Consider the following 8,582-nt stretch of genomic DNA (forward strand, 5'->3'; position numbering starts at 1 on the left):
CTTGTTGGTCGGTCACCAAAGTAATTCACATGCACGTGCTCCTCCTCTGTGTGTGAGCAACCCTCATCAAGATGTACTGTATGGACTGTGGACACAATGCTGAGAAGAGCACTGGGGGCTCTGTTGGTTCTCTGATGTTAATCTTACTATACCTATTACTTAGCCTCGCAAGCCATCGAGTTACGTCATCACCAATGTGCTTCCTTTCTCGGTCTGGTGTCCCTCCCATTGAGTCTCTTTATGAGAATTTGGTTCTCAATTTCCAATCAAAAGGCTGCATTTCGAGCGAACCCGCCTCACACCGCTCCTGATTGGTCGAGCGGCTGCTACAGCTCTCGCATTTAGTAAACAAACATGGCAGACCCCATGTCCGATGCGAGTTCACAAATCGCAAATAAAAGCTGCATTAAGCGAAGTTTTATCTGAAATCAAAGGCATCGCATAACTTAAAAACGAACAACAGTTTGCACCTTTGGAATTTCTGTCTAGAAAAGACGTATTTGATGTTCTCCCGCCATGTTTTGATGCGCTGATGACTACTGAATGGACCTGTCAGTCAAAGTGAGTAACGACGTCATCGCGTAATGCATCGTCTATGGAGAACTCCCAGACTCCTTTTGGAGAGTCTGGCTGTTGCGAGGCTACCTATTACTAGCCCTTAGCTAAAACCTGCATAGAAAAGAATGTGCACAAGGGGGCAGTTAACACGTTGGTGATGGATGTCACTCAATCAGTTACTAAGTAGTAGACAGGTGTGTCTCTGTCAGTCAGCACAGTGTGTTGTTCTTACTGCAAATGTAAAATTAATTGTAGACTTACAGTATTAAGAAACACAAAAGTGAGCAAAATTGTAGATGGATGCTCACCAGCATACTTTAATAAAGTATAAAAATAATATTATAAATCCAAATGTCACACAGTAACATAATATATTATACAAGTTACTGTGTGACATACGTATAAATAATTGAAGGCTTAAACCATTTTCATTTTCTAATTGTGTGATTGTTAAGTGTATTCCATATGCCACAAGATGGCAGACGTTTAACTTTTTTTGATGTTCAAACAACACTTTAGGAATTAGGAATGAAATAATAGGAATTGCCATGCCCAATTATAACATACATGCATGTTACAGAGCGACATGCATTCACATTTAAGCTATATCTTAAATAATGTTATTTCATTTAAATGGACTATCACCTGATAAGTTACATAATGAGAGATGTTGTTTCTTTGCCATGTGTAGTCAACCACATTGTGCTTAATTTTTGTCCTGACTAAGCACACTGTCACACAGCACCGGCTTGTCTGCCAAAAGTGTTGTGGTCAGTCCCATCTCCTTGGTATTTGCCGTTCGTGGAAGTATTGGAGGGCCAGACCACAGGAGATGCACAATAAGACACATGACACGTCTTATACTGTACTTGTGGGTCCAGGGACAGGGACTTAGAATTCTATTCAAAGACGTTTTGCCCTGTTTATCCTCATTACTATTGAGTAAAGCTCTACTGTGTTAGACCCGTGCACACACAATGTACACATTGTTATTCCATACACAGTGCCTTGTTGTTGGAACCTCCCTGCTTCTGAATCAACCAGATAAACTGGCAAAGAACACATTTTGAATTATAGCAAGAAAGAGGAGTATACTGTCTGTATAACTTATGGGACGGCAGGCAGGGGCGTCACACCAAATTCTGGGCCCTGGGTACAAGGATTCACTGCGGGCCCCCCATTAATGTTAACTATACAAGCTCACAGCGCGGCACCGAGTGCCGCGCTGCAAGCTTGTAGATCTGCTATTTTTGAAAAAAATGTGTGCAAGAAACCTATGTTTCCATGTCAGTGATGCTCAAACTTTTTCATGTGTAGGACCCCCAAAATGATATGAATTTGGCCACAGACCCCCATCTCAAAATATTTCGTTCCAGGGACCATCCCCCAGAAGCAAAATTTGAGTTACAAACGTTTGCTTAAAAAATACATATTCAAAGATTTGCGCACATTTTCACGACTTTTCAAAAATAGCAGATCTACAAGCTCGCAGCGCGGCACTCGGTGCCGCGCTGTGAGCTTGTAGATCTGCTATTTTTCGATAGCTAAAGTTACTAGGGCCCCCCTCCACCTTGGGCCCCAGTAACTCAGTCCCACTTTCCTACCCCTTGTGACGCCCCTGACGGCAGGGCTGCATACACACTCACACCTGGAAATGTCCACTCCAGATATCATGACAGCTCCGCTGCAGCTGCTGGAGATTATGTGCCCTGTTCAAGGACACCCCCAGTGGGAGGTGCTGTGGCCTGCGGGCATTTATATAGTACAGCAGGGTTCCCCAATAGGCGGCCTGCGGGCCATTTGCGGCCCGCGGGGGGCTACTGTCTGGCCCCCACCAACCCCAGTAATAATGGTGGTATAAGAGCAGCAACACCACTAGTATATCGTCGTTGTCGGGTGGAAATCTCGTATCTCCAAATTTGTACGTTCTTTCGCAAATCATACAAGGCCCGTCGCACAAAAGTAGTGAAAACAGCAGATCTACAAGCACACAACGGCTATTTTCACTAGTTTAAATCATTTTTAAAATGATAAATTCAAAACGAACGGTTTTGGACATACAAGGTTTTCACCCGAAAACTGTCGCTGGAGTAGTGGGAACGCCACCGTCGCCCCCTGCAATGTTGTGGCCCTCGGCTTGGTACCCTAGACATAATTCGGCCCTTGGGGAAAACTAATTGGGGAACCCTGTAGTACAGAATGTAAATGTAAATAGTACATCTCTTCTGTACAGTAACTTTGGGTGGAAAAACTTCAGTAGGAAGGCACAAACTTTTTCTTTTTTTTGTTTGTTAAATGTTTACTGAAATTTTGTGCCATCTTCAATGTGTCGAGTTGCAGTTTTTACATTGATTAATTGAGTATTTTATTAGACAAAAAAAAAACAGTACAAGTATAGTCAATCAATAGAATAAAAAGTGAAGTACTGTACAAGTAGCCTATTGTTAAACCCAAATAAGTCCTTTTACAGTCTTTTTTTTATCCTTGGTATTCAATTCATGGACCATAGAAATGTCCAACATTCTAACACCCCCTGTCACACTGATCATTTGCGCAGTGCTGGTCACCTGCAGCCTGGCTGCTGGCATTGTCACTTCCCAGGGCAGTGAATGAAGCTTACTCCAGCCACAGTCTGTCAGTTTGAAAAGAAAAGGGAAAAAAGTGCTGCAATATAAAAATCACATCCAATATAAATTTAGGCAATTACAATTTTGGCATTTAGTAGACGCTTAATCCCCACTTAATCCAACAGAATCGTAGATAATATAGGGCTACGTTTCAATCACACACACACAAAAAAAGAAAATAAATCCAATCGCCCTACTACATGTATACCTGTCAATCTGACTCCTACATTCTCCTACATCTGGCTTTGTCTGTTTGTTTGTATTTACGTACAGTATGTACGTAATGTCCCATACTTGTCTCATTAGCCAAATTTCACTGGACGCTTGATGAAATTAACTCATAAAAAGCACTGTTCAGTTCACACTGGGTGTAATTTTCCTCAATAGACCGTTTGTCAGCCTTCTGATTGGTCCCTGAGACTCCCTGACTGGCCAACCAGAAAAAATCATTCACTTTTTGCTATCGGGGGTGGAGTTGTGCAGTGAGAGAATGTTGCTTCAGGCTTTCAACAACGGTCCGCTCTGCGCGGCACGGAGAGCGTGCAGTACGGCGGCGCGAGGTGATAGCGATTTCGCTCATTATAATGAATAAGCTTCAACAGACTAGTTCACATGGACCTTATCAATGTAACTAAGAGTTTTGATTGGGTACATATATTTTAAATGGGCAGAATTACGAAAGCCAGCCTATTATGTGAGGAGAACTATAGGCTGGCTGTCATTTTCCTACCCAAAATGCACTGCGCTTTCTCTTTCTATTTATCCTCTCTGTCTGATCCAGAGGATTAAACTAATTAAAACATATATTTTCGGGGGAAAACTACTGTTTTGCTATGTAACTACTGTACTTTTTTCTTCCCTTTTTATTAATATCACGTAGATGTGTTTTTTTTGTACTTTATATAGCTGTAATGAGGCTATGAACAATCTTTTTTCCCCATCCACTTCCACTATAAAATAATCTGCAATGGTGATTCTGTCCCACTGGGATTAAACAAATTAAAACATATATTTTCGGGGGAAACCCCCTGTTTTGCAATGTAACTACTGTACCTTTGTCTTCCCTTTGTATTAATATCACCTAGATGTTTTTCCTTTGGTACTTTAAATTGCAATAATGAGGCAATGAAAATACCCTCTCCCCCCATTCACTGCCACTATAAAAAACAATCTGCCCAGGGTCATTTGTACCACCATAGTAACAGGGCAGAATGGGGCGGGATTTGCAAATGAGAGAATTTGAGGGATTTCTGTCGTTTTGTGTGGCAACTTGTGCCAAAGACCCACATAAGACCACCCCTTCATACCCACTGATATGCAGCCGATTAATTGTTAATTTGTGGTTTGACATGCAAATCGCATATTGTCTGTATGTTTTTTTGTTGGAAGGTGTGAATGGTCTGTCTGTCTGTCTGTCTGTCTGTCTGTCTGTCTGTCTGTCTCTCTTTCTCTCTTTCAAACACAGAATGTTACACTTTTACTCGCTGGCTACATTGGCTCAGGGGTTAGAGCGGCCCCCCCTGGATGCGTGTCGAAGTGTCCTTGAACAAGACACGGAAAACTCCCAAAGAGTCCCGATGTGCAGGTTGGTGCTTGCTTGGTTTCCTCCACCATCGGTGTGTGATTGGGTGAATGGTAAGTACGTCAGGGACTAAAACGCTACAATATCAATACAAGTACTGTACTATACACATTTGTAAAATATGCCAAAATGTGTTGCTAGAACCACCAGAGTTTCTTGATCTAGCTTGATCTAGAGTATCTTTGACTATGACCACTGACCGTGGCGTTTTGCACCAAATCGACATCTGTTTCTAAATGGTCGGGTTGACACTCAGTCAGCAGGGGGACCTCCCCGCCCTGTAATGTTATGCTGCACGATCCATACATTGAATGGTTTGTTGACTCAAATGCAGATTAAGGGGATTATTTTGTTTGCTGGTTACAACAGATTAAGTATACACAGGTGCAAATGTAACTCTGCGAAGGTACAGAGGGAACCATGTGCCCGTGGATATTTGCACCCTCTCGCTGTCGGTGCACCTTGTCGAAAGACGTGGCTTTCAAATCAGCCTTTCAACCCTGTTTTCCCTTATCTTCAGATCAAGTTGGAGATAATCATCTTTTCACTGCTTAAATGCTGGATGCAAAATATTATCTGTGGGTTGATTAATGCTAAAGGTGAAGAGAAATGTAGAGACAAGACAGATTACACACACTTGCATCCTGTTATGAAGAGACGCGTGGGGGAATTCTGGTTGAAATGAAAAACAACAAATGCAGAAGTAACTTGGTCACTCAGGAGACAGCAGTTATGGGGAATAATCAGGGGTTATATAATCATATGATCATGATTAATCAAGCCTTATAATTTTGCCTTATAAATGTCTCATAATTGTAATTAGCACGTTATAATTTTCATTTGTAGAATCATTCATTTGTATTCAATTATTAGGGTATCATTGTGTTGATATTATGGTCACTTCTTCACTTGACATCTGTTTCCCGTAAGTTGGAGAACCACAGGAAGCCAGATCTGGGAGCTGAGCCAACTCTCTCTCTAGGGCCTTTTCCACCGGCAAAGAACTGGTTCCAGAACCAGTGCCGGTTCAACTTTCTTGGAACCTTGGTTCGTTCTTGCAAACCGGCTTGCGTTCCCACCAGATTGAACCATGATTGAACCAGAGGAACCAAGGAGTTTGTGGTTCCCGTTCGGAACCAACTTTTACGGTTCGGAACCAACTCCGGTTCTCGGTGGAAAAGCTCACCTCTGGTTCATCCCATAGGCGAGAGAAAGAACCAGAACCGGTTCTTTGCCGGTGGAAAAGGCCCTAGTGAGAGTGTAGCTGTAGGCCAGCCACGCGCTAGCCGATGTCGCAATGTGTTACTTCCTGTCTATCAACTAACAGTATGATCATAATGTACTTACTTACAGGAACATTAGTTGCACTTACTCTGACCTCTAAGGACCTTCCAGGGAGGGTGCTCTTGTGGTCATCCTCTCTTGTTTCTTTCTTTTTCTACTTGTTTTTATATCGCACTGACCTTTGGACACTCTGCACTATTAGGTTGTGTTAGTAGTTTTGAGTATTTTTGCTTGTGTTTGACATGATGGTGAGATACTTGTTGCACTAACTAGCATTGATTGTTATGGTCACTTTGATTTGGGGGCACTGTACTATATTGATAGTTGTGCCTAAGGACACTTTATGTATATATATATATATATATATATATATATATATATATATATATACATATATATACATATTATTCGTTCCCTTTCTTGACGTACCTTGCTCTTTACTGTACTCTGTTCTTGTTTTTTTATTTTCTTTATCGTTTTTCTACTTCTCTGTAACTTTGTAAATAACCTTATACTGCTGTGCTGCCTCTGGGCAACTGATTTTCCCCTTTGGGATAATAAAGGTATCTATTTATCTATCTATCTATCTATTTATGTTTAACTGTGTGGAATGATGGGAAAAGTAAAGAAAGGGACTTGTTAGTAAAGAAGGCTTTGTTAGTGTCTATGATGGCCGCATGCATACTAGGAAACTAGTTACATGAACTCATGTGTGGTTAGGATCAGTTTAAGGGGATAGCCACTGGCATAGACTGGCATAACTTGAATATGGTATTTTCAGAAGTCACCAGCGTTCCTGCCTGTGTCAGGTACACAGTAACAGTGTTCTGTGTCACGGCGACTGACTGGAGTAGATATAGTTAAAAATGTTTGCTATACCTGCAATTGGCTTTATTGAGCTGGTATAGTGAGAAAGTGCTAGGCCCAGACGTGCACTGACTGCACTCATAACTATAGAATAAACTTGCTTCTGGCTGCTCAGGCTGCTCAAGCCTTGGCCCAAGCATTGTATTGACTTAGGGCTTTGGACACAGTACGTTGTTCACTGGCAGAGCAGACCTCATATTAGAGATGATGTGAGGACATGATCTAAAATTGGGGCAAATGTCTGGAGCAGCGTAATGGCACCGTCATATCCGAATAGTATGGCCTTGGAGTCCACCCACATGGGATGGACGGACCCCAATGCTATGATATGATAGGTCTAATGAGTAGAGAGGGGAAGTGGGGGACGATGGTTTAGTGGCCCCTTAAAAAGTAGTGTACTAAGCAAATTTATATTTATATACTGAGGATAGACACCTAGAGATCTATTGTGAGTAGGCTTAACTACGCTACTCTAAACTGGGGACTTACCGGTAGGGTCTCCTAACCAGAATTAGTACAGCACGGAAACTGCCTATAGTCTCTCTTTTTTAAGATTTGTTTTTGGGCTTTTATGCCTTTATTGATAGGACAGTAGTCTGACAGGAAATGGGGGAAGAGACAGGTATGACATGCGGCAAAGGTCATCCGGATGGGGAATCGAACCGGCGCCGCTGCAATGCCTAAGAGGTATGCGCCCGGACCAGTAGGCCAGCGAGCGCCCCAGCTGCCTGTAGTCTTATTCGTGACCATGCATGTTCTTTGTAACTGGATAAACATGACACGTTTTGCGTCTCAGCACTGAAAAGGTGTTCATGCTATAATGTAGTTTAATAAAAATACAAATTATGAAAGTTGGCAGGATGAAATGTAGTGCAGTGGATTTCCCATGGCATGTATTATTATTTGTGTATAGTGTGGAAGCAAGTGCACGACTGGAGTGGTAGAAGAAGGCACACGGATAAATGGCGTACTCCTTCTCTATTAGGGTGGCTGGATTATGACTGAATAAACTCCAGTCCCACACAGACGACACGTACACTCCATGTATCTAAGTGATACATTTTAATTAGTGGTTATTATTAATATTATTATTAATAAGATTTATTTTGGGGCTTTTCATGCCTTTATTGATTGGACAGTAGGTTTAGGGGGAGAGAGATGGGGAGTAACACGCAGCAAAGGACGCAACACGCTGTTTGAGCCTAGATGCCTGGACTGATACGCCATTCCGGTATTATTAAAGATGGCTCTGTAATTGCTTCGGTCATCAAATCAATTTCTGTAGCCTTACTTTTTGCTTTTTAATGGACGAAATTACAAAATAATGTAAATTAATAATGAAATGACAGCATCTGTGTTAAAAGGTTTCCACCGCCCCCTCCCGTCCTTGATTCTCACGCTCTGAGGTGAGAAACCATGTTGTGCAGGTATTTACTACCTGTCATGTTATATTTGAAGGCTGTCTGACTTGTGACAGCTTAATCAATTTGACCTACTTTTCCACACTGGCTATGTCATGAATTATTGGAAGCAGGATTCCAATAGTAGATTCCAATAGTATAGCATTTCAAATCGATGTATATACTCTTCCAACGGGATTTGCACACAGTTTGGGCTATTTTTTTTATCATTGTTAATACATTTTAATTCAAGCGTTTTCAACT

The sequence above is a fragment of the Nannobrachium achirus genome (assembly GCF_963921795.1).
Source record: "Nannobrachium achirus genome assembly, chromosome: 16".
NCBI classification, from domain to species: Eukaryota; Metazoa; Chordata; class Actinopteri; order Myctophiformes; family Myctophidae; genus Nannobrachium; species Nannobrachium achirus.